We start from the raw sequence: 23,077 nt of genomic DNA, 5'->3' as shown, positions 1-23,077 counted from the left end.
AGAGTTGATTTGTCACCTCACCCCTCTCTAACCCTACCTAGTTTGAATTCATAAAATAGTTTTGTCTTTCTCTGCGCTCTGTGAATCACTCCAACATATAAACTCATCATTACCTTGAAAGCAGTGGTTCCAATGGTGAACAGCAGAGTGATGAGGAAGAGAAGGATGAAGGTGACAGCTGTGTCTCCCATGTTATCTTCCTCTGCCTCCATCGCACCGTTCCACTGGCTGTGAATTACAAGCTCGTACCCTGGATGTAGTGTACAGTAATTAATCAGTTAGTATTTGGGACAGAAATCTGTAGATTTGAACGATAGCTCAGGAACAACCAAATTTCCTTTAGTCTGGCAATATATTATAGATATAAATCATAACCTAAATATTATATTTATATATAAATAACATATATATATATATATATATATATATATATATATATATATATGTATGTGTATATATATATATATATATATATATATATATATATATATATACATACATATATATACATATATACATTACATGTTGTTATGAGTGTACCATAAGGCCTAATAGTTTGACAGTTGCTTTGGAGAGACCCCATTACTGATGTGGCATGCATGACTTGGCTTGTTGATTCATGTATTCATCATTTGACAAATAGACCACAGAATTGGACTTTAAACAATAATCTGTCTTGTGTTGAGGGGTGCAAGACCCAGTAGAGTACACACATACACAAAGACAAGTCACACAAACATTGTTAAAGCACCATATACAGATAAAAATGAACAAATATGATTTAATTTTTGTCTTAAGTTAGTGTGGTGGTGCATTAAAGTCTGACATACTGTCACTATTTTAAAACTCATTCATGCTGATATCTACACCTGACTTGTGTTGCATTAGGACAGCACTGTGACAGTACACTCACAAATAACATGTAGCTCACAATAATGGTCCAATAAAGACATGAAGTACATGCGACGTACAAAAACAGAGTTGCAAAGAACATTTTTTATTTTGATTTTCAATCTGCATTAAAAAGACAAACACAATGTCGCATCACAAGCAACAAACATTTAAACAACAAACAGCAGAAGACACAGCGACACAAAATGACATCTACTGGGCCTTGCACGTATCAGGGACGTTCATGTTGAGGTTGACCAGGTTGGTGTTTCCAAATGTTCTGTACCCAATGGACCTGACAATAGCTCTAGTTGTGTTAGCCACGGATTCGTGGTAAACTACACAGCTATACACCTTGTCATTCTGTTTCCACTCCTCGAGGCTGACCGTTAACTGGCCATATGCAGAATAGGATCCACTGTTTTCTATTGGGTTTGTGGTGTGGACTGATTTGTCTGAGTCTGCAGCGTCGTCATCAACAAGCCAAGACACGTAAACCTCTTTAGGGGAGAAGTCTTTCACAAAGCAAGTCAGGGTCACCGTTTCTTTTCTAGTATGCTCTACCGGAGGCATCATAAACACTGAAGGACGCTGAGGTTCTTCTCCTACAAGCATGAGAGAACAATCAGGCCGGCTTCCACACACACAACAGCAATAACACTCATTAATGTGTGTGAAGGCACGACAAGAGGAAGTAAATTAATGCTTTTAGTGGACAAAGAGAATAGTTTTCTCACCAAAACTCCTTTCATAGACTTTCTTCAGTGGGTCAATATACTCTGTATGTGTAACAACGCAGGTGCGCTTTATCCCCTGGCTCCATTCATCGTATGAGATGTCAATTGAAATGCTGTATGTTTTTTTATCTCCTTTAACCTGGGTCATTCCGGTACCAAGTAGGTCTTTTCCTTGCTCGTTTTCGAATTTCATCTCCGTAATAGATTCCTTGTTTTGCTTGGCTTGACACTCTAGCTTCCCTTTTCTGTTTAAAAACATGTCCTCCATTTTTGGGCCATTGATTGTTATTTCCACATCTGCTTCAGGACAAATGGTACCTGTACAACCTGAGTGAAGAATAAATGTACAAGTATTAAACAGAAATGGCCAAAAAACAATAGGAATTGAATTTTACAAACTATTTTTAAAAAACAATTTACTCACAACCGATTGGTCTGGTGATGTGGGTCACAGATGAATTCGCGGATACTGGACCTTTCCCCTCAAACAGACATGTAAACTTAGTATCCAGGGGCAACTCACTGGACTTTACCAAGAGAAAACTTGCTGCACTATACACTTCCGTTCCATTCTCCAGCTGTCTTTCCTTAGACGGTGTCACGATCTCGTCTATTTTGTTGGTGATGTCTTCATCATTTTTCAGCCATTTGAATTGGTAACTTTTTGGTGAAAAATCTTTGGCAAAGCAGGAGAAGGAAGCCAGGTTTTCCCCATCAGAGGAGGCCAACACGCTGAGAGTTGGCGAAATATAAATCTCCTCTGAAAAACAAACACACAGATGAAAATATGTATGCGGAAGCAGGGAATAATACATATATATGCAGAAGCAGAGGTGAACAATGTGCAACAGTGTTCATGTGATTTTCATTTACTATAGACCTACAATATCAGAGTTTATGACTTTTCTCTACTTCTTTATGTCATGTGACTTGCACTTACACATATGCCTAATGATTATGCTCCTTGAATTAAAAAAATAAATACTTCTCACATAAGATTAACACAGTAGAAGAAATGACATAATTGAACAGCTGATCTTTAACGCTTGCTTCTGCATATACATTGATTGCTCGGGGTAAGCAACACAGATTTAACTTTACAGTTTCCATACAGTTTCCATCTATCTGCATAACTAGGATTATGCAGATAGATGGAAAGAAGCAGAACACATTGCAATAATCTGTTCTTGGACAGGTGCAGAGGACATACGGTATATTAGTAAGGAATTAAATACACTGAGTCAGCAGCCGAATTTACACGAGAAAGCCTTCAGCCTTCTTTTTCCACCTCACTTTTTGGTTTGCCTTCTAGCCCTGCGAAATTGAATATATTCAAGGATATGTGACACTTTTTAATTTGGTAACAGTTGTATTTTTAATACTCTTGAAATGAGACATTAAGTGTTACAGTGTCAGAATGGCTAGACCTATTATTGCTTTCTTTTACATTAAATTCACACGTCAGCAGCAGCTCGGGATACAACGTGTGGTAAATCTGCCTCTAATAACACTTGTCAGAAAATCCTACAAGATTAACTTTATACTTAGTATTATTATTATTATTGTTATTACTATTATTATTGTTATTATGTCATCATTTTGTCCTTTTTTGCATTAAGCATTTTCACATTAATCATGCCAAATGAATATAATTATTTTTCACTATTAGTCAAACAAGTGATGTTTATTTTATCATTATCATAAATAGTGACAAGAAGAAGCCTTGTAGTACATTGTTTATAGGATTGTAAATTGATAACCTTTCTTACTGAGGGTATTCTGTTTAAACCTGTATTCTACTAATATACAATTAAATATGACATTATTATTGGTTATCCCCCCAACTTGTTGTACATTTGAATATAATTAATACATTTCATTTGAAAACATTCACATTTTTGAATAATTATAAAACCAGATTTCAAATCAACTACTAAAAAGGTATTAATATATAATCATCATAAGTCTGTCTGTCTACTTACTTTGGAAAGTAACGGCTGGTGGATTTCCTCCTGCATGTGTCACGGCACATTGGAAGGACTGTCTTTGATCCCAGTCCTGTTTCGGTACTTGGATTTGACTGATTCCCGTATAGAAGTTGCCTGTCTGTACTGGAGGGTACTGAATGGAGTTTGTCAAGGCAGCCCCATTTTTGGTCCATGCATAGGTCAGTGAGGAGGGTGTGAAGTCAGTTGCAAAACAGCCAAGAGTGACCGTGTTTCCAGTCCCAGAGCCACATTGCATCAGGGGAAACACAGTTGGTGATTTTGAAGTGGCTAAAAAAAGAAAAACACGTGTAAATACAGTACCACAAAAGAAAAAATCAATCAAAAAATTCAACACAACGGACATTATTTACAAAGCAGTTGTCAAAATAGAGAAGAGTCAATTGAATTGATCATTACTGTAACAGAACACATAAAGTAATAATACACTGACTGAGGGAAATTCAAGTCCACTCCAGACAAGCAGTTTTATGTTTCCCTCTGCCATTTATTTTGATATTTGTTGCACAAAGGTTAACCTCCCTCAATAGTATTATTTGTGGTAGTTTTTTTTTTTAATACTATGTATATCGGTAAATTGCTGTAAATGCACATCTTTGACAATATTCATTTGTAATTTAGCATTTTTTTTTAGATTGAAGGATCGAAGGTTTAAGTTAATTTAAGAAAAACATATTATTTTGGTCAAATTGGCAATTATATATGACGTTAAAGAATATTCTTACCTGATGAAACAGTTACCATTGTACCCTTTCCCCAGTAGTCAAAAGCAGCCCAGCCGCACAGTGCTGAATCTACTAGGCTGTTAGTATGAAAAGTCCACATCTACTAATGTCGAGCGCAAAGTCTTCCTCAACATTTAATTAATGTTATAAAATCTGTTTAAATTACCCAAAATACAGTAGACATAAATATTCACCAGTAAGTCCTACTGAGAGTATCGCTATTTGACTTATTACACTACACACTGTGTTAAAAGACTTAACTTTTGAAGTGACACTTGACACACGGAGAACTAACAATATAACTCGAAGATTACATTTTGCAATATGAAACGTAGCCTGTTGTAAATTTTAAATCGTACCAATCTTACCTGATGACACTGTTACCATGGTGCCTTTTCCCCAGTAGTCAAAAGCATTGTAGTAGCACAGTGTTGAATCTACTTAACTGTTAGTATAAAAAGTCTACGTCTTCCAGTGTGCAGTGAAAAATCTTTACCTTAACAATTAATTAAACCAACTGTTATAAAATCCACTTATATGAACCAGACTACAGTAAAGATTCACCAGTGAGTCCTCCTGACAATATTACTTTGACTTTTTACACTACACACTGTATTTAAACTCTTTACTTCAGAAGTGACTTAAACATTAACTTTTACAATGTGAAACGTAGCCTGTTGTACATTTTAAATCAGTGCAATTCTTACCTGATGACACTGTTACCATGGTGCCTTTTCCCCAGTAGTCGAAAGCAGCACCGTAGCACAGTGCTGAATCTACTTAACTGTTCGTATTAAAAGTCTACGTCTTCCGTTAATCAGCCGCAAATCTCTGTGTCAACATTTAATTAAAGCCACTATATTATAAGTCCCACTTAAATGACCCAGAATACACGAGCCATAAATGTTCACCAATGAGTCCAACTGAGAGTATTGCTGTTTAACTTTTTACACTACACACTGTATTAAACCACTTTACTTTTGAAGTTACCTAAACATGACATTTTACAATATGAAACGTAGCCTGTTGTTAATTTTAAATCGGACAATTCTTACCTGATGACACTGTTACCATGGCGCCTTTTCCCCAGTAGTCAAAAGCACCGTAGTAGCACAGTGTTGAATCTACTTAACTGTTAGTATGAAAAGTCTACACCTGCTAATGTCAATCGCAAAGTCTTCCTAAACATTTAATTCAAGCCAATGTTTTAAAATCCATTTAAATGACCCAGAACACAGTGGCCATAAATATCAACCAGTAAGTCCAACTGAGAATATCGCTATTTGACTTTTTACACTACATGTGGAATTAAAACACTTTACTTTTGAAGTGACTTAAACATGACATTTCACAGTACAAAACGTAGCCTGCTGTAAAATTTAAACTGTTCAAATCTTACCTGATGTCACTGTTACCATGGTGCCTTTTCCCCAGTAGTCAAAAGCCCAGTAGTCACAGTTAAGACAGTCAATTGAAACTTCTGACAAAAACTCGTAACTGTAATATCCCATTACTTCATGTCATATAGTTCGGTTTGGTTGCTGACGGTTAAAATCAAACTAAAATTTACACCAATTGTTAAAGTTTCTTTCCAACTGAAATTAATAGAAAGGAGTTTTACACTTTTCACAACTTTCTTGTCCGGCTACAAAATATTGTGGTCATCTTATCAATGACCAACAGGTGACTGCATAAAAATGATAAAATAAACATAATTTGATCAGGAATTTTATTCTGGAATCATGAATGTTAAAATTACATACCTGATGTGACTGTGACCATGGTGCCTTTCCCCCAGTAGTCAAAAGCGTAGTCACAGTTCAACAAACTATTAACCGCTGCATACAAAAACCTGTTCCCAGATATCTACACTTCCCGTGGTCGGTGATTATATGACAATATACTCTCTGACACATTTTTATTGGCTTTAACAAATAAGGATTCAGAAGATGGAACTACAAATTCTTTTCCTGAATGTCTTCTAGACACAACACATTTAACATACAGTATTCCAGACATGCACCGACTGAGTCAGAACTGGAATCCTTAAAAACTACTAAAACTGGTTTTAAACCAAAATGTTTACATTAGAGAAATACAAATAAGATTGGCTTACCTGATGTTACCGTGACCATTGTGCCTTTCCCCCAGTAGTCAAAAGCAACGTCACAGTGTATTATGTCAACACATCCAACATACAAAAACAACCACCTTGAAGATGCTGTTGAGGTCTAAATATACTACATTAAAAACTAAATATCACATTTTCAAAATGTAGAATAAAGAAGCCTTTTTTACCTGATGTGACGGTCACCATTGTCCCTTTTCCCCAGTAGTCAAAGTAGTAGCACAGTGACAGGTTTCAATAGCACTTTCGTACAAAAATACTTTACAGCTTGTACCCTCTAGTAAATCGTATTTATTTTGTTAAACAACGGTGTGAATCTAACATTTACCCTGATCTTTTGTTAATACTTCACATTTCATCCTAGTTTAAGTGCAGTATTGTCTTCACTTAAAGTGTATATGATTATTACTTACCAGAAGTTACTGCGACTTGTGTCCCTTTTCCCCAGTAGTCAAAGTAGTCATCACAGTGATATATTACAATCTGCCTCTAATACAAATACTAAACCAAGAAAAGCAAACGTGTTTCACTGACGAAGCAATTCCTACTGTACTATTCATTAACCACTTCCCTTGAGATTTCCTGTGGTCTGGATTACATAAAATTATTTGTGTTTGCTGATGGTTAGACAATACTTCCTCTTTACCAGACCATCCTGTCAGCTCCATCTCACACAACCAGATACACTTGATTCAGCCAACCTTATAGTTAAGCTTGAAACATTTTTAACATTTAGATCAAAAAATTAATCACACTTCATTTTACAGGTCTGCAAATTTAGTGATAAGTAGAAGTAGTAGAAATTTCTTTAAAATTACCCACCAATTCCCACAATAATTACCTCAAAATGAATTGAAAACTACCCCAAACTATTTTCCCAAAAGCAGTTAATAATGGTAATCTCTTTAATACCTTTTTATAATCAAGAATCAAGTTTGGGAAGTTTAGGAAAATCATCCCAAAGCGAATCACAATTAGACGTTACATTAAGAAATTCAAACACAAAATATTAATACTATATGATATTAATGAGGTAAACTCAGAAATATTTATGTTTTCCATAACTGAATAAACAAGCTGTTCTCAGAGGAAAATAAGGTCCCAAGAACACTGTTTGAAGCTAGAAAGCCAAATATACACTAGTAAAACAGTATGAAATTGTTTTCCCATAAAGTTTATTCAGTTTGTTGTTGTGTTGATGAAAACAAAAGAACGTTTGTTTTTTTAGTTAAAGTGAAACTCTCGCCAAAAAGCAACCGAGGCTTTATTTATGATTGGGTATGAGTCAAACCTTCACGTACAAGCACACTCATGACCAAAGAGGCACTTTTAAGATTTACCGTAGTTTCGTTTTGGGGAAAGCTCATTTTGAACGGGAGTACATAGGGCATACCACGACGGCATCAAAATGTCTATTTTTAGACCACTAAGAAGGCTCCACACATCATGAAACTTTACTGGTAGCATCACCAGGGTCTCTACTCATGACACGAGCAGTAAGAACATTGTTTGTGTACACAAAGTGTGTGAAAAAGACGGTTTTGAACTACTTACGCTTAGCTACTGGGACTCCGGCGCGCCGCCGCCATTCCAGGCAAAAAGTGTCGATCTCCGATCTCTTCCGGCAACAACAACCATGCGAGAGGTTACGTGACATCACCGGCTGTTGATGCCGTACTGTTTGTAATATGTGGCTCCCTTGTCAACATGGACGTCAGTGTTGCTTTTGACTAACGACAGAACAACGAATTATCCGCGAATTCATCTGGAAATAAGCCCGAGGAGCGTCCCACCGTTACTCTCCGTCATGATGGCCGCACTCGGAGATCGACACTTTTTGCCTGGAATGGCGGCGGCGCGCCGGAGTCCCAGTAGCTAAGCGTAAGTAGTTCAAAACCGTCTTTTTCACACACTTTGTGTACACAAACAATGTTCTTACTGCTCGTGTCATGAGTAGAGACCCTGGTGATGCTACCAGTAAAGTTTCATGATGTGTGGAGCCTTCTTAGTGGTCTAAAAATAGACATTTTGATGCCGTCGTGGTATGCCCTATGTACTCCCGTTCAAAATGAGCTTTCCCCAAAACGAAACTACGGTAAATCTTAAAAGTGCCTCTTTGGTCATGAGTGTGCTTGTACGTGAAGGTTTGACTCATACCCAATCATAAATAAAGCCTCGGTTGCTTTTTGGCGAGAGTTTCACTTTAATTTAGGCATAAAAAGTCAGTCAAGAACGTTCTCTTCTGATTAAAAATCTTTTCCCCAAAACTGCGTAGTGCACCTTTAATGTGAGACAGCGCTCCTTGACACAGATGAAAACTGAATGTTAATTAGTGACAGTGCACCTTCTCAAATATGAAAGCATTTGCCTGTTGTTGACAGTGCATACTGACTGCATTATTCATCTCTGCACATAGGCCTTATAAACCCTAAATAAGAGTATTAGAGTTGATTGATTAGTCAAATAAAATATGTTTTACTTAGGCCATTCGTGCACTCTTCAGGCGGCTTTTTGCTGTAACTCTTTCCATCCAGCTGGCAAGCACAGGCATTCTTGATCTGGTCTGTCCCATCGAGCTCCTCAGGTCAGATTTCATAAGCTTCTGTCTGGAAAAGAAAAATTCAACTGATGCTACTTACAATTTCAGATATTTATGGCAAATAAAAGGAGAGAAGCAGAGGGAAACCAGAGAAATGAACCAGAGGAATGTGGTGAATTTATGACAGGTTGATGGCAGAGGATGTGGCTGGATTTCTTGTCTTGGTCTGTTCCTTGTCTGTCCTGACATCCTTCCTCCTTGAGGTCAGAGGATATGTGTGTGTCTCCACCACAGACACAATGAGTCGTTTGATTAAAGCATCATAATTTTACAAAAGAATTGAGTTTCTTCCCATATTCCTTTGTTTGGTCCTCTAAATAAGCCATGTGCCATTAAAAAATCCTCCGACAACCACATTTGGATTGTAAAGAGGGGTCTGTTCTGTGATCATCATCATCATTTTTCATATAAACACATTAAATGCAAATCAAAGTTAAATGAAGTGTGAAAATGGGCATCCTTGTCTTGCTCCCTCATGTAACTGAAATGTCTGTGATGTTCATCCACTGGTGATGACTTGCAACATCTAGAAGGCAGTGAGCATTGAACCATACACCCAGAAACACAAAGGTCATTTGTTTGCCATGATCTTAGCTTTATGAACGAGGGATATAAGGGTTTGTTTACAAGAAATGATTAATGGTTAATTTTGGTTATAAATAGATTTGTCAGATAATTCACAAGTGAAGACCTTCTTGTTTTCCACTCTGTTTGAGGGAGATGAAGCTGACTGATTAGTGCCTCTTGTCCATCTGCACCCATGCTGATGTCATCATTTGAATATCTTTGCTGAGACTCAGGAAACCACTTAATTTGAGGCTTGAAGCCCCATCCAGAGCAGTCTCTGTGGTCACTGGGGACTAGGAGGCGCTTCACTGATGGGTCCGCTACATATTTTGTCAAGAAATGAATAAATGAATGAATCACTGACAGCGACACACCCAGAAATTGTTTTAATATGGGCGGTGACATGGGTCTGAAAGTCTTGGGGCCCGCAAAACTAAAAGCTATAACTTAACATTAAGAATTCTATTAGTACACTGATAAATATACACGTATAACACTTTTGTTTTTAATCCTATTTGAGTTGAAGTAAAAGTTTGAAGACTTTCTCTGTGCACACAAGAGGCTTATTTCTCTCAAAACTTGATCACAATGTTAAAATGTTAGGGAGTCTTTTTCCTTTTATCCACCTGCCAGGTGTGCCTTAGACAAAACTTGACAGAAAATGACATTAACTTAATTTAACTCATTAAACCTGGGAAAGTGTATATAGATTAGTAGATGCAGTGTCTTTGTATTTATGCTAGATGGCAGAGTTGTGCTTTTCTAGCGTCTGCTGGTGTCAGACGGAGAAGTCTGTTGCACAGATGTAGCAGCGTGACAGGCCAGTGATCAGAGCAAGCAGCGAGCAGAAGCACTGAGTAAGATCCAGGTCCCAAAAAAGTACCAAAACACGAGTGAATCAATGCAAAGAGCAGCGGTGCATCACAGACACCAGGTGTGAGGTGTGGTTATGCCAGTAAGAGAAACAGAGTGCACATTTAAATATCTCATATCAGTTAACACAGGTTACCACACAGGGCTCACAGGGCTTCTCATGACTTTGCTTAAGGTTCTAGTTCTCTATTATTAATAGGCTCCAATATGTAAAATCTCTGAATTTACATATTGAGTTGAACATGGGCTGTCGATTCCAGGTGCTGGGAGGTGATGAACATACATGTCTGCTGTTCCCGATGACAGTTTTATTCAACACATATCCATGTCAGCACCATAAATCCTTGGTGGAAAGCGAGGATGTATACCTGTGGTCGCTGCTGTTTCCTGCACTGGGATTAACAACTGATTTTTATTTATGGTGCTTTTTCATATTAGTTTACCAAATAATGTAAAGATCCAGTCACATGAAATGAATCAACGTTTTTGCGGAGTGAAGTGCTAGAAGGGACAGACTTTGACCGGTAAAGCTCTTAGCGCAATTAAATGTGTTCAAACGATGCACTTTTTATTCATTTTTCCTCAGCTTTTTTTATTACTTTTCACAAGTGATACAGAAACATTTTATATAAAAGTAGATAAGAAAACAGATTTAAATCTCAGAATTAGGTTGTTAGTTTGATTGTCGTAATTCCCTCTGCTTAAACAGCCTAAACTTTTTACTAAAACAAGAATATTTCTGTGCTTAGCAACAGACATACTGTAACTAACTAATGGGCTAACAAGCCTACTAACAAAATTATCAAAGGTCTGGAACAGGGGTCAGCAACCGTTACTATCTAAAGAGTCATTTTTGCCCCTGTCCCTCACCCAAAAAAATCTGTCTAGAGCTGCAAAACTTATTTGTGTCTTATAATTAAGGTAACCTAGAAAGTCTAATTAGTCTATCAAGATCATTAATAGGCCTAAATGAGCATTAATTTATATTTTCACATGATGGAGCAACTCTGCAATGGGCTACTCAAGGTACTTGAACTTTGCATTTCCATTTCAATGACGCCATGTTTTGGTGCATTTATGAAACAAAATAAGTAGCCTACAATTAATAGAAATAGAGGAGCAATACAGAACTATACATGCAGACCTAAGTCCTCCCTGTGTTTGTGAAAATGTACAAAATAAAAAAGTAGCCTCATATGATAATAAATAAAACGCATAGTGGCAGGCTAGATTTAAAAACAGTAAAAATAAAATGAATTTAAAAAAAAACAAAAAAAAAACAGGACAGTTTAAATGTATTTTAGTCCATTTCAGTGTGAGTTAATCCTTAATCCTGCTAGAACAGATACAATTCTGTGTGTAGGCTGCACACTTTTACTGTCAAGGAATGTAAGAATCACTGTAGGCCTAAAACAGTGATGATGTTAAAAAAAATATTATTAATTTCCATGTAAAATGTCAAAGCCACAGGGAGCCACTGCAGAGGGGCAAAAGAACCGCATGCGGCTCCAGGTTGCAGACCCCTGGTCTGGAATGAGGTTGGAAAAGGGCTGCATTTGGCCCATGGGCCGCCATAATTTTGATAACAATACAAACAATTGCATATAGTCATTGTTATTGATCTGCATTGTGCAGTGAAACCATGGACAGATGACATTCAACTAATATAAATGAGAGACAAAACTACTGCGTCATTAAACAAGACACAGTGGTTGAAAAATGAATGTAAATAGTATGAAAACTTGAGTCTGTGCTGCTGGTTTGCATAAGATTTAATGGTTTCAGTGGTTGCACATGTTTGAAAACAGACAACTTGGCGCCTCGAGAGGAAAAACAGCTGCTCAGAAACTGAAACCTGTGAGACAAAATACAAAAAACTGCATCCATCAGCCTGAAAACTAGACAGCTCGCAACTTTGTTTGTCATGATCGACACATTTGACCTTTAACTGTGTGTGCTTGTCAGATATGAACAAAAACACTCATTTGAGTAATATTGCTTTTATCATGACCAAATAAAACAAAATAAAATACCAAAAATAGTTTAACTAATCAAGAGCAAATGTTTTTTCCTGTTGAGACTTGTCTTTACTTTTCTTTATTTACAGATACAGTTAACTTTAATGTTTCAAACTATCAAATAGTCAATATGCTCTCCACATTTTCTCTGCAATTTGAATTTAACATTTTCATTATAATGTTCTCCACATACATAAATAAAACTTTTTACATAAAGTTTTTTATTTATCTCCATCCACAACATACAGTATGTCGGATTCAAGTAAATTCACTTTGATTATAAATGTAAAACTTACATCCTTTATGCTGTCAAACAGGGTTGGGGGTGGTGGGGATGCCACCTTAAGAACCTAAAGTTCCTTCCAATAAGATATTATGGGAATAAATATGTGATGAAAAGAGTGAACTGTTCTTACTCAGCTTTTGATTTGTATTATGGAGGAATATGAATCTTTTCATAATTCCTTTATTGTGAAATGTAACTTTAAATTCAATCAGTCATCATTCGTGCTCAAATGTGTGTTGTATCATTCTGAATACTTGACCTGAGGTCATTAATCATGTGAGACAGTGCAGGGTCCATCAGCTCAGTGAGGATAATCAAAGGCCCTTGTTTAATCAAAAAGCTCTATAGCACAGAATTAGATGTTTATCCATCATTAATCAAAGTCTCAGAAGAATGACAGCAGCTCCTTCAGGCTTCCTGCTGTTCATCTTGAGATCTACTTCCTGTCCTCTGAATTGAACTGTCACCGGCAGGTGGAGCTTCAGGGACTGCTGATGGTTAACACTTTATAGTCAAACTTAAATATTCAACATGTGCGAAATCAAGTTGTCACATGAATTTTGTTGTGGATAGAAAAAGTACTGGGTTCAAGTGTTAAGATGAATGTGAACACCAGATCCGAGAGTCTCCTTTAAAAAATGGGGAAACTGACCTCTGGTGATTTTACATGACACGTAATTTACAATTAAATATTTTTTTATTTGTAGAAATGGTCAATAGTTGTTGCAATTTAATTTCAGCAAGTACATTGTTTTGCTGTATTTGGCTCATGTGATATATAAAGGGGTAAATATACAAAATATAGAATATAGAATTAAGTATAGCCTAATTTACATACGCAATTTAATTTTATTCACTCTTAAAATCCAACACAAAAAAGTGACACATTTCACACAGTTAAACTCTAATACCTCCCCTTTCAATCTCATCCACTAGGGGTCGCCACAGGATCATTAATCTGAAAAGCATACTTTCAAACTACACTTTTTCTTTTTTTTTAAAGTGCTAATTAACAGCAACCAAAACTGCTGTGTCAAAGAGGAAACGTGGAGGAAAAACTGCACACTGCACTGGACTGTAAGTCATTATCTTATCATGTAGGCTTACTGTAAAATACAGCGTGTAAGACACATTGTTTACAAACCTTATTGGTTATTCTTGCTAGACTCCAGCTAGCTTGTTAGCCTAATACGTTGTGATTTTAAATGCTAATCACATCCAATATCTAATGAACAGCTTTCCTGCACATGTTGCATTCTGTTGCCAAACTGTAGTTTATACTGTACATACCAGGTCCAGCAGCCAGTTTCAACTGTAGGTGCTGATGAAGAGCAAAGTGTATTTTTCATTTTAACTAATGATGCTTTCAAAAGGCGGTGGGGACATGTCCTCAGTGTCCCCAGTGTGAATGACACCTCAGCATATGCATCTTAAGTTTTTGGGATTACCTCTTTACCTCTGTTCTCAATGTTTCTCCTACAGTGAATTTGCACATGTAGTCATTTCCTTAACCCTCCTGTTCTTCTGCTTGGCTTAATAAGTGTAATCAACATATAATATGAAAATGGTTCATTTCACATATTTGCAACACCCCCCTGCATGTTTATATTACATAGATACTGTCAATTTGACCTGGCAGTCAAAGTGGAGGCTAAAAGGGGTCAGAAGTGTCAAATACTATTTGTTTTTTGCAACTGTGAGACATTTCACCCCAATCTCTCTCTCTCTCTCACACACACACACACACACACACACACACACACACACTCCATATTCTCTTGACCTCATCTGTAAAGTGCAAGAATGCAGCTGTTGCTATGACTTGTGACAAGAACCTTTTCTGTTCCCGTGGGCAAACTCCACCCACATTGAGTGGACACTCAGCAGGGGAGGGGAAAAACATATAAAGATTCTCTGCAAGCGAGTCCTACCAACATTACACTCTGCAGCTACATATACTCTTTCTCTGTGCATTTACATGCATATTTGGGTGTCCTCATCCTGGCTGGGGTCTATAAGTCAAAGGATGAATCAACAGCCAGTCTGTGGGATGCAGAGACAGGCAGGGCTATATTTCGTGTCACAATGTCTCTGGAGACTTTTCATATTTTCTCCAGAGTAATCCGATTTGAAAATCAAGAGTCAACACCTGGTGTCTCTCTCAGATGGCTATTAGGACAGTGTGGGACAAGTGGGTAGAGCAACTTCCACAACTCTAAAAACCAAGGCCCTAATGTCACAGTGGATGAAAGGGTAGTGGAATTCAGAGGTCGCTGCCCATTAAGGCAATAAATGCCTTCCAAACCAGCTAAATATGGCATAAAAACATTTTAAAATTTAAAATGAAATTAAAAAAAATCAATATCATGTCAAACTATTGTATTTTATATGTAGATTTAATTTAATGTACATTAAAAAAATTTTAACATGCATTTTTATAAAAAAAAACGAGTGAATTATCCTCATTGAACCATGATCTGTGAGAGGTAAAGAACACTATTGCACTAAATATTGATTGAGCTGATTAGTAATGGAGTTAATGATGAGATATAAACAATTTTAAATGGGATTTTTTGGTTTCTGACACTTTTGGATAACTAAACATGCCACGGGTCAAATTGACCCAGGAACATTATTGCTGTTCCTGAGAAACGAACATAACAGGAGGGTTAAACCCCACATCAAGACAGTAATCCTATAAACTAGTTGTTTATTGTAAGTAATGAGACAAATTATGACAAACTTTGTTTTTCCATATTTCAATCTTTATTTTTAAATGGAAGAATGAGCAAAGTGAAGGAGCATTTGTGAGTTACAATGGCGTTTGAATGTCATAATGTCAAAAATAATAATAGAAATATTAAAAAAGAAACAAAACTTATTACACTTTAAAAGTACTAAGGCCATATGCCAAAAATCAAAGGCCACATCCGGATTATAAAACGGGACCTGTCCTGTGATCATCATCATTTAGTCTGAAAGGAGAAAACAAAGAGAATGTGTCAGGATCTGGAGACAGGTTTGTGTTGTACAAAACATCTTAAGATTCTAGAGAAATGACAACACTAAACATAGCAGAGATATTAAAACCATAGCAGTAATATGGAGTACTTTATTGGAAGATTACTTCCCAAACTTCTACTGCTGTTTTTTTCCTTAATTATAGTAGCAATGACAGCATAGATGATGGCGATGAGGAAAAACAGGAGGAAAGTGAAAGCCATATACCAGCTTTCCACATCCACGTCTTGGTTCACATCAGCCTGTGTGATATCGTCAAAGAAATCACGCCAGTCAGAATCAAGCCAGTCAGACTCATCTGCACTTAGGGTTAATTAACCATCTGTGTTGTCTCAAGTGTAAAGTCTTTGTATTTAGGCTAGATGGTTTAACAGATTCTGGTGGAGTTAGATGGAGAAGTCTGTTGCACAGATGTTGCAGCGTGATAGGCCAGAGTGATCAGAGCGAGCAGCGAGCGGAAGCATTGAGTAACACTCAGGTCCCAAAAAAGGGATCAGTTAACACAAGTTCTCATGGCTTCTCATGACTTTGCTTAAGGTTTTAGTTCTAGTTCTCTAATATTAATAGACTCGACAACTAACCAACTGTAAAATCTTTGAATTTACATATTGAGTTCAACATGGGCTGTTGATTCCAGGTGCTGGGGAGGTGATGAACAGCAACATATTACATGATATATCATAAAATAACATTAAAAAAGTTTTGAAAGTATTTCAAGATTAACTATGGTAAATGGTCTTGCATTTCTATAGTGCTTTTCCAGTCTACTGACAGCTCAAGGCGCTTTACAATACTTGGCACATTCACCCATTCACACACACATTCATACACTGATGGCGGAGGCTGCCATGCAAGGCGCCAACTGCTCATCAGGAGCAATTTGGGGTTCAGTATCTTGCTCAAGCACACTTCGATATGTGGCTGTGGGGAGCCGGGATTCGAGCCAGTGACCTCCCGATTGCTGGATGACCGGCCCCACTATAATGAGTATAATGTTATTTAACCCTTGTGCCCTCCTCAAATTTACTACACACACACACACACACACACACACACACACACACTTTTTTGCTGCTAATCTTTGACATATCCAAGACTCTAATCACCACCAAAGCCCCATCTCCCTACTATTTATTTTAGGGAAAATAATTATTTTTTTTGTTGTGTAATGTAACAAAAAATGAAAAAATAAAAATAATTAAACTGGCATTTAGAGGGTTAAAATCCTGAAAATGATTGAATGTTTGGTAGCTTTGAATAAGTGGGAAGTTGTTTAAGTGATTTAGGAAAAAAAAATAGAAAAAAATATTGATGTATGATTTTATAGCAGTTTTTCTGTGCGTGTACATTTTTGCCACGAAGGTGTCCAGAGGGTGCAAAATGCTAAATAGAGTATAAAAGACATGTGAGAGTAAAATACATTGGATTTAAAAAAAATTACTAAAAAAGAAAAGTTCCTGCAAAAATTCATGCCATAAGCTGTAACACAGCCAAAATGATCACCGAATTAAAAAAATTAAAAAATGAGAAAAATGTAAAAAAATGCCTGAGGAGGGCACAAGGGTTAATTTGAAGGTGAAACTATAGACAGTGTGAATAATTTTAAAATAATGGACAAGAGAAAGAAGTTTGAGGTGCAACATAAGTGGTTATCTTCATTACAACATTTATTTTCAAAAAGATACAAAGCTCTTGTAATTAAAATGAAAAAAGACAATTGCGATTACTTACATGATACTATGAGTTTTAAAGCAAAAATGTGTGAAAAATATTTTTTCTTTTACAGGAAGTACACCTTGTTTCATTTAATCTGGAAAGACAGAAAAAAAAACATTAAAAAGTGGATTAGTAATAGGCAAAAAAATTATCACATTTCTACATTTCTACAGCTAAAGCAGTACATTGCTGCATTATAAAAAATAACCCTGGAAAATAAAACTGGAATGAAAAATATTTATTTTGGATTTCAGCACGCATGTAATCTTCTGATGATTGTAAAATAAATACATCAATATATGGCACAAATAAAATGGTCCTGTTGTAGTTTGCTAAATTTAAATTAATCAACTTGTGAGAAAAAAACAACATTTTGGGAATATATTACACACAAAATAATAGCAAAATAAAATGTAATTTAGTCATAGCCAAACAATTTAATATGATTATTGTTCAGACTCAAAATGTTAAATATTTGTTCAGACATAACCAGACATAACTAAAGCATACCAGAGTTGATTTGTCACCTCACCCCTCTCTAACCCTGCTTTGTTTGAATTCATAAAATAGTTTTGTCTTTCTCTGCGCTCTGTGAATCACTCCAACATATGAACTCATCATTACCTTGAAAGCAGTGGTTCCAATGGTGAACAGCAGAGTGATGAGAAAGAGAAGGATGAAGGTGACAGCTGTGTCTCCCATGTTATCTTCCTCTGCCTCCATCGCACCGTTCCACTGGCTGTGAATTACAAGCTCGTACCCTGGATGTAGTGTACAGTAATTTATCAGTTAGTATCTGGGACAGAAATCTGTAGATTTGAACGATAGCTCACGAACAACCAAATTCGATTAATTTCCTTTTGTCTGGCAATATATTATAGATATAAATCATAACCTCACAGGCCAGGGTGGATTTAATCAGTAAATCAGTTAGTTAGTCAGTCAATCCAAGTGAATATTATGCAAATATTATATAATAAATATTATATTCATATATAAATAAATTATATATATATTGCATGTTGTTATGAGTGTACCATAAGGCCTAATAGTTTGACATGTTCTAAAATGTTGATTATGTTGTTAAATCTAAAAAAGCTGTTCCTACAATGATCCTGAATTGCTTTGGAGAGACTCCATTACTGATGTGGCATGCATGACTTGGCTTGTTGATTCATGTATTCATCATTTTACAAATAGACCACAGAATTGGACTTTAAACGATAATCTGTTTTGTGTTGAGGGGTGCAAGACCCAGTAGAGTACACACATACACAAGGACAAGTCACACAAACATTGTTAAAGCACCATATACAGATAAAAATGAACAAATATGATTTAATTTTTGTCTAAAGTTAAAGTCTGACATACTGTCACTACTTTAAAATTCATTCATGCTGATATCTACACCTGACTTGTGTTGCATTAGGACAGCACTGTGACAGTACACTCACGAATAACATGTAGCTCACAATAATGGTCCAATGAGGACATGAAGTGCATGCGACGTACAAAAACAGAGTTGCAAAGAGCATTTTTTATTTAGATTTTCAATCTGCATTAAAAAGACAAACACAATGTCATATCACAAGCAACAGACATTTAAACAACAAACAGCAGAAGACACAGCGACACAAAATGACATCTACTGGGCCTTGCACGTATCACGGACGTTCATGTTGAGGTTGACCAGGTTGGTGTTTCCAAACGCTCTGTACCCAATGGACCTGACAATAGCTCTAGTTGTGTTAGCCACGGACTCGTGGTAAACTACACAGCTATACACCTTGTCATTCTGTTTCCACTGCTCGAGGCTGACCGTTAACTGGCCGTATGCAGAATAGGATCCACTGTTTTCTATTGGGTTTGTGGTCTGAACTGTTTTGTCTGAGTCTGCAGCGTCGTCATCAACAAGCCAAGACACGTAAACCTCTTTAGGGGAGAAGTCTTTCACAAAGCAAGTCAGGGTCACAGTTTCTTTTCTAGTATGCTCTACCGGAGGCATCATAAACACTGAAGGACGCTGAAGTTTTCCTCCTGCAAGCATGAGAGAACAATCAGGCCTCCTTCCACACACACAACAGCAATAACACTCATTAATGTGTGTGAAGGCACGACAAGAGGAAGTAAATTAAGGCTTTTAGTGGACAAAGAGAATAGTTTTCTTACCAAAAGTCCTTTCATAGACTTTCTTCAGTGGGTCAATATACTCTGTATGTGTAACAACGCAGGTGCGCTTTATCCCCTGGCTCCATTCATCGTATGAGATGTCAATTGAAATGCTGTATGTTTTTTTATCTCCTTTAACCTGGGTCATTCCGGTACCAAGTAGGTCTTTTCCTTGCTCATTTTCGAATTTCATCTCCGTAATAGATTCCCTGTTTTGCTTGGCTTGACACTCTAGCTTCCCTTTTCTGTTTAAAAACATGTCCTCCATTGTTGGGCCAATGATTGTTATTTCCACATCATCAGAACATTCGCCACAGGCTGAGTGAAAAATAAACGTACAAATATTAAACAGAAATGGCCAAAAAACAATAGGAATTGAATTTTACAAACTATTTTCAAAGAACAATTTACTCACGATCCGGTCCGGTGATGTGGGTCACAGATGAATTCGCGGATACTGGAGCTTTCCCCTCAAACAGACATGTAAACTTGGTACCCGGGGTCCACTCACTGGACTCTACCAAGAGAAAACTTGCTGCACTGTACACTTTCGTTCCATTCTCCAGCTGTCTTTCCTTAGACGGTGTCACAATCTCGTCTATTTTGTTGGTGATGTCTTCATCATTTTTCAGCCATTTGAATTGGTAACTTTTTGGTGAAAAATCTTTGGCAAAGCAGGAGAAGGAAGCCAGGTTTTCCTCATCAGAGGAGGCCAACACGCCGAGAGTTGGCGAAATATAAATGTCCACTGAAAAACAAACACACACATGAAATTATGTATGCGGAAGCAGGGAATAATACATACATACAGAAGCAGAGGTGAACAATGTGCAACAGTGTTCATGTGATTTTCATTTACTATAGACCTACAATATCACTGAGTTTATGACTTTTCTGTACTTCTTTATGTCATGTGACTTGCACTTACACATATGCCTAATGATTATGCTCCTTGAATTAAAAAATTAAATGCTTCTCACATAAGATTAACATAGTAAAAGAAATGACATAATTGAACAGCTCATCTTTAATGCTTGCTCCTGCATATACATTAATTGCTCGGGGCAAGCAACACAGATTTAACTTGAGTGTTAATGATCAACATACAGTTTCCATCTATCTGCATAACAAGGATTATGCAGATAGATGGAAAGAAGCAGAACATATTGCAGTAATCTGTTCTTGGACAGGTGCGGAGGACATACAGTACATTAGTAAGGAATTAAATACACTGAGTCAGCAGCCCAATTTACACGAGAAAGCCTTCAGCTTTCTTTTTCCACCTCACTTTTTGGTTTGCCTTCTAGCCCTGCGAAATTGAATATATTCAAGGATATGTGACACTTTTTAATTTGGTAACAGTTGTATTTTAATACTCTTGAAATGAGACATTAAGTGTAACAGTGTCAGAATGGCTAGACCTATTATTGCTTTCTTTTACATTAAGTTCACACGTCAGCAGCAGCTCGGGATGCAACGTGTGGTAAATCTGCCTCTAATAACACTTGTCAGAAAATCCCATAAGATGAACTTGTATACGTATTATTATTATTATTATTATTGTTATTATGTCATCATTTTGTCCTTTTTTTGCATGAAGCATTTTCACATTAATCATACCAAATGAATATAATTATTTTTCACTATTAGTCAAACAAGTGAGGTTTATTTTATCATTATCATAAATAGTGACAAGAAGAAGCCTTGTAGTACATTGTTTATAGGATTGTAAATTGATAACCTTTCTTACTGAGGGTATTCTGTTTAAACCTGTATTCTACTAATATACAATTAAATATGACATTATTATCGGTTATCACCCCAACTTGTTGTACATTTCAATATAATTTAATACATTTCATTTGAAAACATTCACGTTTTTGAATAATTTTAAAACCAGATTTCAAATCAACTACTAAAAAGGTATTAATATGTAATCATCATAAGTCTGTCTTACCTGGCTTTTGGAAAGTAACGGCTGGTGGATTTCCTCCTGCATGTGTCACGGCACATTGGAAGGACTGTTTTTGATCCCAGTCCTGTTTCGGCACTTGGATTTGACTGATTCCCGTATAGAAGTTGCCTGTCTGTACTGGAGGGTACTGAATGGAGTTTGTCAAGGCAGCCCCATTTTTGGTCCATGCATAGGTCAGTGAGGAGGGTGTGAAGTCAGTTGCAAAACAGCCAAGAGTGACCGTGTTTCCAGTTGCAGAGCCACATTGCATCAGGGGAAACACAGTTGGTGATTTTGGAGTGGCTAAAAAAAGAAAAACACGTGTAAATACAGTACCACAAAAGAAAAAAATCAATCAAAAAAATTCAATACAACAGACATTATTTACCAAGCAGTTGTCAAAATAGAGAAGAGTCAATTGAATTGATCACTACTGTAACAGAACACATAAAGTAATAATACACTGACTGAGGGAAATTCAAGTCCACTCCAGACAAGCAGTTTTATGTTTCCCTCTGCCATTTATTTTGATGTTTGTTGCACAAAGGTTAACCTCCCTCAATAGTATTATTTGTGGTAGTTTTTTTGTAATACTATGTATATCGGTAAATTGCTGTAAATGCACATCTTTGACAATATTCATTTGTAATTTAGTGGGTTTTTTTAGATTGAAGGATCAAAGGTTTAAGTTAATCTAAAAAAAACATATTATTTTGGTCAAATCGGCAATTATATATGACGTTAAAGAATATTCTTACCTGATGAAACAGTTACCATTGTACCCTTTCCCCAGTAGTCAAAAGCAGCCCAGCCGCACAGTGCTGAATCTACTAGGCTGTTAGTATGAAAAGTCTACATCTACTAATGTCGAGCGCAAAGTCTTCCTCAACATTTAATTAATGTTATAAAATCTGTTTAAATTACCCAAAATACAGTAGACATAAATATTCACCAGTAAGTCCTACTGAGAGTATCGCTATTTGACTTATTACACTACACACTGTATTAAAAGACTTAACTTTTGAAGTGACAATTGACACACTGAGAACTAACAAAATAACTCGAAGATTACATTATGCAATATGAAACGTCGCCTGTTGTAAATTTTAAATCGTACAAATCTTACCTGATGACACTGTTACCATGGTGCCTTTTCCCCAGTAGTCAAAAGCATTGTAGTAGCACAGTGTTGAATCTACTTAACTGTTAGTATGAAAAGTCTACGTCTTCCAGTGTGCAGTGAAAAATCTTTACCTTAACAATTAATTAAACCAACTGTTATAAAATCCACTTATATGAACCACACTACAGTAAAGATTCACCAGCGAGTCCTCCTGACAATATTACTTTGACTTTTTACACTACACACTGTATTTAAACTCTTTAC

The 23,077-nt window shown here is 36.5% G+C and overlaps 2 gene segments (V, D, J or C); both read right to left on the bottom strand.

Moving 5' to 3' along the window:
- Positions 1-976: 976 nt before the first annotated feature.
- LOC311267622 (Ig mu chain C region membrane-bound form-like) lies at positions 977-4,796 on the bottom strand. The segment is given in 5 exons: positions 4,728-4,796; positions 3,611-3,904; positions 2,053-2,388; positions 1,629-1,955; positions 977-1,496 (listed from the first exon to the last, which is right to left on the bottom strand).
- Positions 4,797-19,108: 14,312 nt separating this feature from the next.
- On the bottom strand, positions 19,109-22,863 carry LOC311267623 (Ig mu chain C region membrane-bound form-like). The segment is given in 5 exons: positions 22,817-22,863; positions 21,694-21,993; positions 20,152-20,484; positions 19,737-20,054; positions 19,109-19,604 (listed from the first exon to the last, which is right to left on the bottom strand).
- Positions 22,864-23,077: the final 214 nt, after the last annotated feature.

The sequence above is a fragment of the Pagrus pagrus genome (genome assembly GCF_965226575.1).
Source record: "Pagrus pagrus genome assembly, chromosome: 13".
NCBI lineage: Eukaryota > Metazoa > Chordata > Actinopteri > Spariformes > Sparidae > Pagrus > Pagrus pagrus.
Note: the sequence above shows the minus strand (reverse complement) of the source record. Positions and strands in the feature narration are given on the sequence as shown.